Source organism: Cupressus sempervirens, chromosome 2 (genome assembly GCF_028749045.1).
Source record: "Cupressus sempervirens isolate cs-2001-9-10 chromosome 2, ASM2874904v1, whole genome shotgun sequence".
Lineage (NCBI taxonomy): Eukaryota > Viridiplantae > Streptophyta > Pinopsida > Cupressales > Cupressaceae > Cupressus > Cupressus sempervirens.
This window is the reverse complement of record NC_143119.1, coordinates 651,921,003-651,935,429: the sequence shown is the minus strand read 5'-3', so window position 1 is coordinate 651,935,429 and position 14,427 is coordinate 651,921,003. Positions and strand designations below refer to the sequence as shown.

General features: G+C 37.3%; 1 protein-coding gene across 13 annotated transcripts in view; it reads left to right on the top strand.

Moving 5' to 3' along the window:
* The window catches only part of LOC149575059 (uncharacterized), a 156,880-nt gene that overhangs the window by 58,817 nt on the left and 83,636 nt on the right, over positions 1–14,427 (top strand). For 5 of the 13 annotated variants that reach the window (XM_089814934.1, XM_089814929.1, XM_089814925.1 and 2 more), the window contains 2 exons: positions 9,947–9,985; positions 10,087–10,201. The exons of 7 other annotated variants lie outside the window; for them this stretch is intronic. The gene's annotated coding sequence lies outside the window, so the exon portion shown is untranslated. The remainder of the gene's footprint in view (positions 1–9,946; positions 9,986–10,086; positions 10,202–14,427) is intronic. One more of the 13 variants, XM_089814935.1, reaches the window with a different exon arrangement.

Here is a 14,427-nt window from a genome sequence, read left to right as displayed (position 1 = left end):
TATACTCCCCAAGAGCCTTGGGGCTGTGTGTTGGCACTCCACTCATTCATAATAGTTATTATCATGACCCTTCGATTTTTTAATCTTCAATCACTGGTCACTATCTCTTTTCATGAAGTGGTTAACTCTCTGAGTTTAGAGCAGCGTAAGAACTTCCTCATTCTGTGTTGTGTTTTGCTGTATTAATCATAAACTGATCAGATAACAATATCTGAATAGATAATGATTGGTTTTGATACTGACTGTGATCTATCTGTTAAATACTGATTTGGATGTTAATTACCGATCTGAATCTATTGGTTGCTTGGTAGATGATTTTCCCAATCTATTTAGTTTTGTATGTTCTCTTCAATGAGGATTCATAATTGTCCTATCAATATCATTGTTATTCAATGAAGAAGTCTCCATGTAATGTACCCGCACTATGTGTATTGTTCCCGATACATGAAATCTCCATTTGTGTGAATGTGATATCTGTACATCTCCAAACTGCGATTCTCCGTTTGTGCTTCTCAACATAATTTCCTTAAACGAATCCAATATTGCACGTTGTAGAATGGTTTTCAATGGAATATTGTGTATGTATTGAGTTTAAGAATCTCATGTATCAAATATAATCCTGTGTTTGAAATCCTTTATATTTGAAGTTTTAGAATTTCGTTAGCCTTCCATTGCCTAAATTGTTGAGTTCAATGGTAAAGCCGCCCTCCAGAGTCATACACTTTGCTCCTTAATTATTGATCCCCACTTTATTTTATTATCGAAGTGTAATAAAATATAAATGTGTTTGCACTATCCTCCATAGAATGTTCTGAATCCCTCCTTAGTCTTCCTCCTATGTTCTTTGCTGACTGTATATTCATTTCCAGTCTGTTGTTGTAGCTTAGTCTTTTATTTATGTATTGTTTTTGTCGCTCCAAATGTGATGCTCCAGCGCGCCACACTTTCAATTTCTCTATTTTAATTTGAATTGCAGTGTATAGCAGATGATAGGAGATTCTGAGAGTCTTTGATATGTATTTTCTATTTTTGCATCTGCTTTGTATTTCATTCCATATTCTTCTATATTATTCCCTTCCAAAACAGATAAGAAACTTCCTTATATATGTTCCCTATCAATGAATGTTTGCATCTTAAATATGAAGAGTCATGTTCATTTCTCTTTGTTTATCATTGATGTTTAATTCATATTTTTATATTCAACTAATGATATTTAGAATGATGGTATTTGAGAATGTATTATATTATTTATTTGTTTGATTATTACCTTATTTCTTATAATTGATTAATTCCATTATTTATTTTTAATATGTTATATTATTATGTTTAATAATGAATTATACTATATAAATTGTAATATTCTTTTAATATTTAATATATTAATATTATATTATATATTGTCATTATTCTGTTAATAATATATTATTATACTATTATAAATTTGTAATTGATTCTTCGGTATTATTTAATTACATAAGTTAGTAAATCTTATTTTATGGGGACATTACACACTCTGAAAAGGGGGAAATTACAATCTTCCCCTCCCAAAATTGCTCGTCCTCAAGCAATTAAAATCTCAATGTGAGGGATGTGTTGCTATCTTCATATCCAACCCAATGATCCTGAAACAAAAAACTCATATTGAAGTTATAACTCTGATAAATTTACAATTATAAGTGTGTCAAATTAAAAGATCGAATATTAAATTAAATTACTAAGAACAATTCGAAGAGACTTATCTTGATGCATTGCAACATATTTGTACTCATAGTTGTGCATTGACTTGACCTCTGAAGAGTTTTGTTGAGTAATCCTTATAAGCTTTGGTAGGGACTTTATCTCTTCCAAATCTTATGGATACCCTCTCAATATGCATTCATAGTCCTTAGGGGAGACTTTACCCCACCCTAGACCTCTATGGATACCCTTAGGGTTATCTATCCTTGACATAGACTTTATCGTGCCCCAAACCTCTGTGGATATGCCTATAGGATTATTCATCTTTGTAATCCTTAGGAGAGACTTTATCTCGTCCCAGGCCTTTATGGATGTCATTTTTAGGACTTTCACTATTTATAATCCTTAGGAGAGACTTATCTCACCTTAGACCTCTATGGATACCCCTTTAGGAATATTCATCTCTAATTATTATCTTGTTCTAGGCCTCTATGGATATCCCTTTAGGACTATCCATGTCTTTAATTCTGGGAGAGAGACTTTATCCCTTTCTAGGCCTCTAGAAGCGTATGATCTCTCTTGAGTTTCATGGAAGAATTTTGAGTGTGAGTAAATGCAAGTGAACATTCACATTAATATGTTTGTAGAGTCTTATTTCATTACAAATTCTCATTCGGATTTGGTTTATTTGCTCACATATCTTACTTGATGATCTTGATAAAATAAGTATGGATAGTTTCCACTAATTCGAAGTGAATAAATATTTAATTTATGATTACATTTTGTTTCCTTTCTTCTCTTTTCCTTTAGAAATTTAGAGGAAAAGATGGGAATCAGGAGGGATGGAAAATGGAGAGCAAAAAGTAATGAAGGCTAGGAAGAGACCATTGCTTGATTCACACTTTGGAAGGGAGTGTTTTTTATGGTAAAAGTAGTGGAAGGTAGTTTTGGCAAGAAGGGATAGGGAAGTTTTCCTCACGAGACTTGTCGTTTCTGATCAAGAACACAATTCTAATGTTCTATTCTTCTATATAATTTGATACTTATGATGCATTTGCAGATTACTATTGCATTTTTAAGATGTCCGTGTATTTCATAAAAGTCGCAGCCCTTTAATCACATATTTTTATGATAATTGACTTTCTCTTAACTAACAACTTTCTCCAGTTTCCACAATGAGTCCTTCGTCCATCTCTTGCGATCGTTTCTCCTGGAAACCTTCTCTCGCAACTGTTTCTCCTCTTCTCCTCGATGTCCATGGCACGGGTCGTCTTTCCTGCTAGGTTGATTTCTGCTGTCACTTTCTATTGCATCTAGAGTTCGGGTTGCTTTTGGTTGCTTTCTCCTTCATGAGTTGTTCGTCCCTCCATGCGCGTTTTGTTTTGGGGTGCTTGTGATGTGATTTTTTTAGGTGTTTTCTGTTGTTGCGGCTTCCACGAACTTCAATTGACCCTTCACTTCTGCGTTCTCGTGGATACTGGGTTGTGAATCCTGATGGCTGCCTTTTGCGGTTTTCAGTGTTTAGTGTGGGGCATTTTCTATTGTTACAGCATTGCCCATGGATTTATCTCCTTCTGCCGGCCCTTCACTTCTTTGTTTTCGTGGTTGCTGGTGCTGCTTCCTTCCACGGGTGGTTTCTTACGTACTTTTTATAGATCTCAGACTTCTTTCTTTCTTACACAGGTTCCACAGTGAGTCTCTTTGCCCTTGGTCGATCCTATTGGTACATATTCAGGTTTGCTTGCTGGTGTGGAATTTTGCCATTCTGTCTCTCATGCTCAGACAACTCCCGTTTTGTCTGCAGTGTACAGACAACCGACCAAACTCACAAAATGACTAGTGCTGATAGTTTTTTGCTACAACATAAACCTATAACCTACTGGGGACTTTGTAAACGTGTCAACAAGCTTGAGACGGATAATGATTTGCTCAGAGATCAGGTCACTACTTTGATGGATGAAATCGCAAAACTCAAACAAGCTACATGATTAAATACCTTGAGTATCAAATGTTTTTCTGATACTTTCATCTCTGAAACGACAAGCTTGAAATGCAATCTAGTATCTGTTATTGAACAACTAGTTGGGTTGGATAAAATCAAAGAACAACTGAAATGGCCACCATACACTCTTCTCTAATTGCTGAAATTGAACAAAAGGTGAAATCATGGGCTTCTCTTTGCACCAACACAAACACGACTACTACAAGATTGTGCAGGGCAAGATTGAGGATGAGCGCGTACGACGGGCACGAGAGCTAAACTTGTGTGTTCATGGCCTCTCATCTACTTCTAATCCTCTCTCTGTGGGACACTCTTTCCTCATTGACCAGCTTGGCATCTCTGATATTACTTTGGATAAGAGTTGGTTTGGACCAGGAGATGCCCTTTTCATTAGGTTTTTTACTTTTTTTGACAGGCTTCGTGCTCTTAGAGCAAAGAGAATGTTGTTCTGTCTTCCCTCTAAGATTTATCTTGATGAAGATTCACGAAGGCATAGGTTACAGAGTTGAAACATGCACGGGGAATTGTTGTAGAGGCTAGATGGGCTGGAAAATGGGCTGTTATTAGGAATCATAGAGCAGTTGTTCGTGATTCACCTCCTGCTAGTTGGGAGGCAAGGTAGCCCTCAAAAACCGCATGACGGTTTCAACAGCAGGCTGACAAGAAGAAGAAGCCTTCCACTCCATCTCTTCTTGTCAATTGCTGGAATGGTAATGGTTCTTTATGGTCATTACCTATTCTCTTTCATGATGCAGTGGGGTTCGCCAATATTTTGGCTGTCATGGAAACCCATGAGTCCCATGCGCCCTCTTCCAGGTTATCTTGGATACCAGTGGTTGTCAATGTGCAGAGAGGTCCGTACTTCTAGAGGGGTACGTGGGTGTTGCTTGTTTGATTAGGGATCATATTTTCAGCTATACATCAATGGTTCATTTCGACACATTTGCCAGATTTATGTGGGTCCATATTGGCTGTCGAAATCACCAACAGAGAGACATCTTTCTTGCAGTTTGTTACAATTCCATCGACCTCTTCCCCATATGCCATTCATGAGGCCGAGAACGGGGATCCATTTTGCGACCTTCAGGAGAGAATATCTTAGTTTGCTGCTTTGGGTGACATCATTATTCTTGGTGATTTCAATGCATGGACCAGGAATCTCCAGACATACATGATTGTGGCTTTGATTCGATTTGCACCTCTGAGATTGATCCGACTACTCTGGGACTTCAACACACTTTTGAGGATGTTCTTGGGCCGTTGTCTTGCTACGATCGTCACCTCCTCCAGCTCTGTGAGGCTTTTGGTTTGTTGATCTTGAATGGTTTATCATCTTTCCTTGGCTCTAACCTCTTTACTTGCTGGCCTTGTTGTGGTGGTGCGAGTGTTGTGGACTATGTCATCACCTCATCTTCATTCATTCCCTCCATTCATAACTTCACGATTTCTTGTCTACCCTTTGCTGGCCATGCTTTTCTCAGCATTACCCTCTACTTCTCCCCCTGTTTATTGCCCTCTCCTCTGCCCCCCCACATCCCGTCTGACACTGCCTGCACCTGTACTCGCTTCCGCTACTCTGAGGGGGATGGTGAACTCTTTTCTTACCATCTTAGGAGATTGTTGATACCTGCTAGTTTTGGTGATTCGTTTAAGGCCTCCGCTATGTTTGATTCACTGGCTTACGCTATTTGGGAGTTCGCTCTCCTTTCCATTCCCCACCCCTCCCCCCTCTCTTCGATCTAAGCGTCATAGTACTTTTCTTGTGAACCAATGGTTTGACGTTGATTATAAAGCTTTCCATCGCTCTATTCGCTTTGCCTTTGACTCTCAGTCTCTTGCTTTCATCCACTTGCATTATTCTTACCTCCGTTTTCTTCGCCACAAGAAACGTTCTTTTGCCTCTTTGCAGTGTAGATCCCTTTGCTCCACACTTATTTAGAATCCCTAGGTCTTTTGGCGTACCCTTTTCCCTTGTTGCCCGCCCTGCCATCCATTCTTGACTTTCACTCCCTCACCTCCCACACCATTACGTTCTATGACATTCCATGGCAGCCACCTCTTCATTCCACTCCACCCCCTTTTTGCCATCTGCTCACCTCTTCCAGTATTTTTGAGGCCATCAGATCCATGAGATGCAGTAGAGCGGCAGATGAGGAAGGTTTTTAAGCAGAACTTTTCAAACTTGGTGCTTTGGTCTTCGGATCCTACCTTCCTACTCTCTTTAATAGAGTGGTTTGTATTGGATTTCCTGAGTCTTGGTTGCGACATGTGATTTATCCTATTCACAAGTCTGTGCCTGCTTCTGATCCAGGTAACTACAAGACTATCATGATCGGGCATACTTTTGCCAATTTCTAAGCCACTGCTTTGAACACTATGCTATCGAGAGAGCTTGACAGGAAAGGTTGTAGAGCAAGAGGCCAGGTTGGTTTTCGAGCGAACTACTAGACTATGGATCATGTCTTCACGGTGCAGGCTATTATTGAGGAGGCTAGACACTAGTCTGAGAAAGTCTACTACTGCTTTGTGGACTTCCTTAAGGCTTTTGACTCTGTTCCTCGGATGGCCTTATTTTAGAAACTTAGCGAGATTGGGATATCAGATATGATGTTGACTACTACTACGAGACTGTATGAAAAGGTGATTGGTCGATTTAGGACTCCGGCGGGCTTTTCTATTCCGATTCAGAGTACTATTGGGTTGAAATAGGGTTGCCCCCATTCTCCCACTCTTTTCGGGTTATATATCAATGAGCTTGAGGATTTCCTTGCAAAATTCTCGCAACCTGGTGACGGGTGCTATTTACATCAGGTTTTGATCTCCATTCTCCTTTTTGTTGATGATGTTGTTCTATTGGCCTCTTCCCGTGACAGTCTACAATGACTCCTTGATGGTTTGGCTTCGTTTTGTGATCAGCATCAACTTGTGGTCAACTTGACCAAGACTCAGGTTATGATCTTTAATTGCTTAAAGACATCTCACCTACATTTCTTCTTTCAGGGGCAGGAGATTGAGATTACTTCTTTTTACATGTATCTCGGAGTGAAGTTCTTAGGATCCTGCTTCAGCTTGAGATCGACTATTCAGTCTAGAGTTAGTAAGGGCATGGGTTCTCTAACCAAGCTTGAGAGATAATGCTTCAAACACCATTTTAAGGACATTTCGTCTAAGTTGTCCCACTTAGACTCCATTCAACCAACTGTTCTCTATGGCTTGGTGGTTTGGGGGCCTTCTCTTCTTGCTTCTGATTGGACCTTTATTGAGCATGTTCAGGTGTTGCTTTTACGATGTATTGTTAGATGTCATAGACGCACCCCTCACAACATTATTTTGGTCGAGTTTGGAGCTCATCTTTCAAACTTGCAGCCATTTTTTATTTGATTTGGCTTCTCCATCGGCTTTGAGGCTTTTTGGATTCGGCTGTCCACCGGCACAGATATTCTCATTTGGCATATTGTTCTTCTGTTACGGTTATGAGATCTGACACTAGCACTAGATCTCGCAGTTGGTATGCCTAGGCCACATCTCTACTGAGCTCGATCTACATTGAGATTGATCGTCTCCCTCCTTAATAGTTCTCACTTGATGCTCTTGCTCACCTCCCCACATGACAGGAGTTGAATGAGCATGTCAGACAGGATATCTATAGATAGTACATTATTATTACTTGGCATAATCCTCTTGGCAGATTACGTCCGAAGATGGCATTTTATACTGAGCATTTTCTTGAGATTCAAAATGGTATTATTGTTCGCCTTGCTTATCTTTATCGGCGTTGGAGTCATACTTTGAGATTCTCTTTGGGCTCCTTTAGAGTTGGCTCCCACCATCTTCGGGCCCAGATTGATCACCATATTGATAGAGAGAACCGTATTTGTCGACTATGTACTTTGGCGAAGGTGGAGATTGAGACTCACTTTAGATTTTGTTGCCCTGTCTACTATGAGATCAGAGGGAGATTTTATAGCCTATTCAGAGATTGCTTTTCTCTTTCAGCGTTCTTCAGCTATAGCGACTAGAGATGCCTTGCACTTTACTTACGGGAGGCCACATAGCTCCTTGAACATACTTTGCAGTCACTCATACCCTAGGGCCATACTTTAGATCAGCTCATCACTGCCTTTTTCTCCCCTTTGTCTCCACCATGGGGAGTGAAAAGGCCATCTGATACCACACACTCCAGATCAGTTCGACACCGCACCAACCTTTCTAGATAGCAATACTCATCCTATGGTTCTCGACGTGGTTCTAAGTCTTTGGATCATTTACGGTTATACCCTTCTGTGACTGGTTTCTTTGTACCAAGGAAGGACCCTTAGTCCTTACCTTGGTTTTTTTGGCTTATTGTCTTGTCTTGTTTTTCTTTTGAGTCACCATTTGGTGCTCCTACTTTGGTCGACTCTTTTGTTTGTATGCTCAGTCCCATAAACCCATGTGGTTTTTTCGTTGGATATTAATACTATTATCTTATCTTATCTTTTTTCTAATATTGGTTGCTAATTTCATTCTCAAATTTGTACATCGGGTTGAATTTCTTCAAAAGCCCATAACATTTCCCCTTCATTTTGTGATTGGATGCTATTGGGATCTCTTGTATCATGCCTTGCTTCCTTAGGTGACTCTTCTATTTTCTTGTCAGATATTGCTTCCTATGGATTTGGCTCCTTTTGCCACACTTGTGTTTTGAAGCTCACGGTTCTTTGTACTTAAAACATAAGCCTCTCTTTATTACATCCTCTTTTTGCTTGAGAGCATCTTTGCCCTAGCATTGATGCCCAAGATTCCACAATCCCTTGCAAAAATAACACTCTTTCCCTTTATAATCTATTCTCGATCTTCATGTCTATGTTTTGTCTTGGCTGAAAAATTCTTAGACCTTTGTTTTGAAGGATTAGATTCAACCTTCCTTGCTTTTCTGATGGCTTCTTCCAAGTTTTGAGGTTCAAGTGGTTTTACGAGGATTTTGGTGGAGTCTTTATGTCCTATAAACATAGGAGTAGGTCTTTTTTGGGATGATCCGGGATCATAACTAATAACCCTTGGAATTTGCAAGTTAAATTCTTCCATTGTTCCAGTTTGTTTGAGTTGAACTAGTTCTTGAAAATACCATTCGGGGTTCTTATCATCAAATCTGCTCATGAGTCGTGGGAGAATTCTCTGTAGGAACTTATATTCTGACGACCTAATGATATACGTCCAATGGTGCCACCAATCATGTGACTCTCCTTCTAGATAGAGTATTGCAAGTTGGAGGGTGTCTTCTTTCGTCATGGGACTTAGAATAAAAAAAGTGTTTAATTTTTCTAACCATGCATGGGCTGTAATCTTCCCCGGTCCATCAAAATTTGGAATCGTAACCTTTCTCACTTTCTGTTTGAGTTCTTCATTCATATGCCTCTTGGATGTCTCTCTTCTTTTATCTTTCGCAAAATTCTCTAAATTATACCACTTCCCTAATGTGAGGTTCTAGAGCTGCATAAGATCTTGCAATGTCTTCAATTCTAGTCACTGGTTGTTATATTGCTTTTTCTTCTCTTGGTATCTCTGCTCTAGGTAAGAATAGGGGTTGGGGTATCCCAGCCGCGAAAGATACATTATTATTTTCTTAGTGGTTTGAGCTAGTGTCTCTTGCTGGGTTAGGATGACCTTTTAAATTATTTGATCGAATTTCCCATATCTTGGAATGCTTGGAGAAGCACTTGATTTGATTTTTCTGTTTGAGTAATCAGAGTTTGGTTCGTTTGTTCCATAAAGGATTTCATTTCATGTGCTAAGTCATTCATGGTGGTTCTCTTTCTTCTTCCCTTGCAAGTTTGCATAAGTTTCTACTCACAGGATGGCAGGATTATGCTCAGATACCACTGTAATGTCCCCTTGTAAGGTGTCTTAGAAATTTGAGTCAATAAATACAAATTCTCTACCCTTACTATGGATTACACTCTCGGATACTCCTCAAAGCCTTTGTACTAGATGATTCATGGGTGGTGACAATAATATCTCAATAGAAAATCCTAGATGTCTTGTAGAATAGTTGTACTATACAATTAATATTAATATCATTACCATCATTAATGGAACAATTATATGTACGCTAAATGGATATCTTATGACTGCACTTAAGATCTCTTCTTCATTTGATAAGATTGATTAAAGTATGCTACATGCTCTTGATACTTAATAGATTCCTCTGATTTGATAATGAAAATAATATTTTATAATGTTGTCTTGTAGTTGCTTCAAGCAATTGATTGTTGTTCTTTGATACAGGCCTTCAATGTGTGCAATGGATGTGCTGACAATAGTAAAGTATAGCAATCTAATTTTTTAGTTAAATGTATTATTATTTTCTTGCAATACTCTAATGTTTTAGACACAACTTCTCAGCGATAATAGTGTTGTGGCTCCAGCTTGTTGGCAGACTATGATGAATGAATGGTGGATGCTTTCACAAACAATACCCACTCTGAATTAGTGATGAATATCTCCCTCCTTATTTCTTAATCGCTGACTGGTCTTTTTCAGGTGACTATGTTCCAAATTGCTTACTGTATCTTTTTTTTTCCTTCCTTGATGATTGCTCCAATGGGATACATCTCTCTCTTATATCTTACAAATATAAGGGAATGCACCTCTTCATATTTGGCCAGACACAACTCTTGCTAAGCGGTCTTCTTCATACTAGTTGGATTTGTTACAGATTATACCAATTAGCATCACCACTTTCATTATGATTAATTGTTGTTATTTCAATCCCATATTTTGTTTTTACCTTAGCTGATACTCTTTAAACTAATTCATGTTACTATCTTACTGTTTGATCTGCATATCGCACCGTACTGAGAAATGTTAATCATCCTTGTCAATTGGTAATATGCTTTCATTTAATCAATTTATTCCGGGCATATATCTGAATCGAAATAGAGACTATAACTGCTATCTGCTGTCCTCTAGCACAATGATGATAACAGGAAATGTGTAATAATTTAAAGGCAGCAGTATCAATCTCCTGTATACAAACTAAGATATTATTATTGCCCATCCTTGTTATTTATTTTAATGATATTATTATCTGTTGCATCTTTTATGTTGAGGTAGGGAAGGACATGAGATAACTAGGGCCAAAGGTACACCCAGCTATCAAAGCCACTTGCAAGAGTAAACACAGTGGAAAACAACACAAAGAACAACAACCAAAGGAGATAGAAGAGTCAAAGTGCTTTATAGATTCATCAAATCATCAACATACATGCTCAGCTATAAGGCCTTCCGGGTTATGGCCAACATTACAATTCAGACTTAAATCTTCAATGATAAACTTCGTATTCCAACTTTTCTTCTGCTCTTCGTGATCTACCCCTTAAGACTCTACTCAAGACCCCTTTAAATACTTGCATGGCCACAAGTCAGCCTATTACAAATTACCATCTAAATAAACCCTTACATTAAATGCAAACCAAGCCACAAGCTGGCTCTCAACAAATACACATCATGAAATTAAATAAGCAAGGTCGGCCCAAACTAGAACTAGACACAGATAACTCGGTCAAATAAGACCCAAAACAAAATTGGCACTCGACAGTGCTTGGTTCATACACGAACTCGGCAAACATTGTGAACTCGGAAAACACCATGAACTCGGCAAACATTGCGAACTCAGTAAACACCAGGAACTTGACAACCGTTACAAACTCAGCAACCATTATGAACTCAACAAACACATGGAACTCGGCAACAACAAAGAAACAAGGTAAACATGCAGGATAGCAATGCAAACCAGGATGCTCCTGCATCCTATGTCTAAGATTATAATCTTATGGTTTAGTACATGTCATTAGTTATCTTTCATTTTTAACATTGATAAACATATTTATTATGGTATTTTATTATATGTATTATTTTTATATATTTTATTTATTTATGCTATCATTATATTCAATTATTACTAATAATATTATGTAATATTATTAGATAATTATTTATTATTATTTATTTAATTTTATTTATGTGATTATAATTATAATTATAATTTTATATCATTTAATTATTTAAACTTATGTTTTAATTTGTATTAAGTTTTGCTCTCAAAAGGGTGACATCACATTGACTGAGTTATGCATGCTCAAACTCAGCGAGCTAGGTGAGTTTTGCTCACTCACTGAGTCAGGCGAGTGATGGGTCAAAATCCGATGAGCCGAGTTTTTAAAATTGACAGAGTTGACTTTGCTCGCCAACTCATCGGACTCACCCAACTCATGGCAAGTTTGATGCCACCATAATTTATTTCTTTACAAAAAAACATTTTGTTTGACTGTTTTTATTGCCAAAAATTTTCTTGGTATATTTCCAAGCCTTATCCTTTTTAGGCATTGTGAAAAATAAGAAAATTCAAAATTTTACATAGTTATAAACTTATTAAAATGTCATGACCCAAAAATTACATACAAATAAATCTATTTTAATGCATACATAACATGTTAAAAGTTAGAGATAGAGACATTATCCATGTAAGATATATATAAAATTGTTATACATAAAATCATCATAATACATATAATTGAAATATAAAATAATACATTACAATTTAATTATTTAGTAATAGTGATTAAGCAAATTGAAAGAGTGTGACTAATAGTCACAACTAGATCTTGACGTATGTATTTGAAGGGAGTCATATTGAAACTAAAAAGGGGGAAAGTCATAGAGTAAGGCATCATTCACATATTAATATCGATACAAAGATAAACTACATACAGGTGTCAACAATTGGAAGACAAGGCAGCGACAAGTAGAAGACAAACAAGACTATGTTTACCTCTGACGGAAGGAATGGATTTAATTGCATCAGTAAAATAGGTTGTTTGGAGGACGTGGATAGATCACCACATACTAGTGAGAGCGATGCATAGGACGGCAAATACAAACATCATCTACAGAGACCAATAAGAAGAAGGCAATAACGAAACAAGGAGAGTCAATACTGATAGGAATAAGCATCGGAGGTTATTATATGAACTCTATAAATGTAGAAGAGAGTGACACTACAATCACAGTCAGAAACAAGTAAGACGTGGTGACAAGGATATAGATAGATTACAAGGACCGTCTTTCATGTTGGAAAGAAGGAAGCCCACGACATTTTAACAATAAACATGTTCATTAGAAATGTGTAGAGATAATATTTGTTTGGGAGTCCACAAAACTAATGTGGCAATCTCTACACAATCAATGATCAAAGGAAATGGACTTGAGCATACCAATGGATACTACAGAAGAACCGTATTCAAAAAGGGGAGGCACAAACCACATGGCAAACAACATATAATAAGGCAAAATAGAGGCATATAGTAGGGCAAAATAGAGGGATAATATATGTCTGGGAGTCCACAAAACTAACGTGGCAATCATTACACAACCAATGTTCAAAGGAAATGGACTTGAGCATACCAATGGATACTACAGAAGAATCGTATTCGAAAAGGGGAGCCACAAACCACATAGCAAACAACATAAAAGGATTTGGAGGGAGGAGAGCCAGAGGAAGAATAACTAGAACATAGAAAATAATAATAAGAAGTTATGGTAGAGTATTCAGTATTATTAAAAGCCACGTGACAGTGGAATGATAAGGAAGGCAACACTCCATATATAATTAAAATCTTTAATATCAAAGGAGGGGTGAAATGCAGAAGCAATCAAGTCTGTATGTTGATTAAAAGATAATCCAGTAGTGTTAGGAGTGTAGAAGGAAGTGGACAACAAATAGAATTGAGGATTAGTGAAGACAAAGAAATACATTAGAAGATAACAATATAAGAGAAAAGAAAATAGTGAAGGGAATATAAAGAACTCAAATAGAGAATAAAATAAATAATAAAGATATCAATCACCCAAGGCAGTGTTTAGTAGTTGGGACGAACACAAAACAAACTATTGTTGCACAATTATTTTATATAAGAGGAAATAGAGAATTAAGTAATTATATTGAGAAGAACACACAGTTGCAGATTTATCAGAGGTATACATCCTTGATAATTGCATAAGAGAAAGCCTTATAACTCCCATATAGACCAAGTAGTTCTTGGTAGAGGGCATTCGGTAAGAATGTCGTGATTCTCTTAATAGAACTCACAAAGATTAGAGGGCATTCCTTGTGAATGTAGAGATTCCTAATTGGAATTCAGAGAGATTTTAGAGAATCTCTTAGAGGCAATATATATTGTAGTGGACAAACATATGCATATGTCAGAGATAGAGACTTGGTAGAGGTGGGATCTCTACCAAGTAGTGTTACTAGAGATCCCAAAAGAAGCCTAAGGGAGAAGCTCTTTCTATGACAATTACCCAATCAAGATATAATTCTCACCAGAGGGTTAGGTGATTGGAGAAAGGATTCCTCTCAAAGGATTAGGAAGGGTAGCTTGGGTAGCATTTAGATTAGTATTTACTTAAGTCCAATATTGCTAATGTATTTTACATATAATTTTCGATATTGTACTGACAATGGTTGCAGGTTACAACATTTGGACATAAGCGGAAAAAGGGGACATTACAAAAAAAACCAGCAAACCATACATTTTCTTGAGAAAAAATTGTAGATACATGTTTGCAAATTTTTTCTAAAAAATTGTAGGGTTTGGACTTTGCTATTATACTACTCTTATGCAATTTAATAAAAGGCATTCAAGATTTAGAAATTAAAACTAAAAAAATTTAACAAATAATGAAAAATACATTAACATACAAAATCT